At 36.2% G+C, this 2,273-nt stretch overlaps 1 pseudogene across 1 annotated transcript; it reads left to right on the forward strand.

Moving 5' to 3' along the window:
* Nucleotides 1-229: 229 nt before the first annotated feature.
* Nucleotides 230-1,785, forward strand: LOC149206978 (pathogenesis-related 5 protein Cup a 3 pseudogene; annotated as a pseudogene). The gene is made up of 3 exons (XR_016253047.1): nt 230-257; nt 721-825; nt 937-1,785. The product of XR_016253047.1 is annotated as a pathogenesis-related 5 protein Cup a 3 pseudogene (transcript).
* The last annotated feature ends 488 nt before the right edge of the window (nt 1,786-2,273 follow it).

A 2,273-nucleotide genomic window follows, 5' to 3' on the forward strand; every position in this document is an offset into this window, starting at 1 on the left:
GGTCTTTTATGAAGTGTTGGGTCGGCAAAAAAGATGAGTAAACTCAAGTTGTTGGTCTTTACTGAAATTGCATTCCATATACAACCAAATTATATCCTTTGACGAATTTTTTTTACAGATAACACCTTTGAAAATCCAAAAGTAATTCAATATACAACAAAATTCCATCCTTGGATGAAAACAAATTACGAATTAATAGCTTTGAAAAAAAAAAATTAGGAAATAACACATGGGTAGCGGCGCCTATTACGGACCGGGTAATCACGTGGCCATACTTTCTGAGTTACTGATTTTGGTAGAACTCTTAGTTATTGATTTTGGTAGATGTCGGGAGTTTATATGGATGTTTGGGATTAAAAAAGGGATAAATTTGAACCCTAATACTGTTGCTATTATATTTCAAATCTCTACCTATTCATTAAATTTTATTGCCAAAAGAGGGTACGCAAGTAATTTTCTAAGGGGATTAGCTTACTCTGTGGCTTGGTTTACTTAGCTCTAGAATTTTCCACACTGCGTGCCAAGAAAAGACAATAATCTTATTTGAACTTCATCCGTGTTTCGTATGCTACTACCAAGTTTGTGGATCACTACTACCTTGTCTATATATATTGTGCGTGACTCGCTTGTGCTATCCGTGCATAAAAACTAAACAAGCTCATTTGCAATTGATTGCGCTGTGTTTGAGTAGTGTTTGTTGATTGTATTATGTTGTATTAGTGTTTAAATTGCTTCCTGGTCTTAGCAATGGGGGGGGGCGGACAATAGATATTTATGTTTCAGCTGCAGCAACTCTAGCTTGAGGATTATTGGTTTATCTTCAAGGTGGTACTCCCCCAATTCAAATCTACTCTATTTAATGAGAATTACATTAACGAGCGATGTGTATATCTTATTATATCATCAATAAATGTGTGTTTTCTTTCCCAACTGTAGGAGTTGAAGCTGCAACATTTGTGATCTAGAATAAGTGTTCATTCACTGTGTGGGCGGTGGGAATTCTCGTAGGTGGCAGTCAAGCGCTCACAGAGGGCCGATCATGGAGTGTTGACGTGCCCGCAGGGACAAGCACAGGAAGATTTTGGGGACGTATGGGCTGCTCCTTTGACGCCTCTAGTAAAGGCAGCTGCAAAACTGGTGACTGCAGCTGCTTGCTCATCTATTAGTCTGCTGGACGGCCTCCTGCAACGCTGGCTGAATATACTCTGAATGGGGCCAACGGTTAAGACACATATGAAATCTCACTTGTTGATGGATTTAATCTTCCTCTCTCCATAACTCCCTCAGACACTGGTTGCCCAACAGTTGACTACAGCAGCAACATAACTGCAAGGTACCCTATAGAATTGAAAGTGGTCAATGGATGCGATAGCGCTTGTGCTGCCCTTAATACTTCCCAATACTGCTGCACGGGGACCTATGCAACCAACTGCCCTCCCACCAACTATTTCATGTTTTTTAAGGAGCAGTGCCCACAGGCTTATAGCTATGCCAAAGATGATAATACTAGCACCTTCACTTGCCCTTCTGGTACTAATTACAACATAGCCTTTTGCCCTTAATATTATATGAAAGTATCCATCCGATCCGAATTAGGTAAATATATTTATTCTTCGTAGTATCATATTCATAATAAGGATACTTTAGTATTGACACAACGAGTCTTATGCAATAGGAGGGGTGTGGAATTCAATTGTGATTGAAAGATTACGAGCCTTCGCTAAATTTTACAAGTGGCAAATTTGGACTTCCCTTATACAGTATGTCATCATATTCAAAATCATAATAATACCACTGCATTCACATGCATGCATGTTTCAGGCAGTATTCCCATGGTGATACAATTGAGATTGATTGATGTTAAGATGACCATAGTTGATTATGATGTTGCAATTAATGTTTTGTTATGGCATTCATATAATCTTCCGAACTCTTCAATATGCAAGTTCCAAGACAGTGTTGCAGATTAAGACGCGAAAATGTTAAGTTAAGTATGATTTTGAGTTAAAGCTTAGGTTATAGTTTTTCTTATTCATTATTATATTATTAATAAAGTAACTGATTTTTTTTCTCATTCGTTATTATATTATTAATAAAGTAACTATATTAGTTTTTCATATTATTAATAAAGTAATTATATTATATTATTAATAAACTAATTATATTAGTTTTACATATTCATTATTATTAATAAAGCAATTTAAGTTTGGTATGATTACATTTTCATCATGTTCATTATATCACCCTAATTGAAGTGCGAATTGAATGTGTCA

This window comes from Pinus tabuliformis, chromosome 1_2, assembly GCF_031772625.1.
Source record: "Pinus tabuliformis cultivar Carrire ecotype Pingquan chromosome 1_2, CPIR1, whole genome shotgun sequence".
NCBI lineage: Eukaryota > Viridiplantae > Streptophyta > Pinopsida > Pinales > Pinaceae > Pinus > Pinus tabuliformis.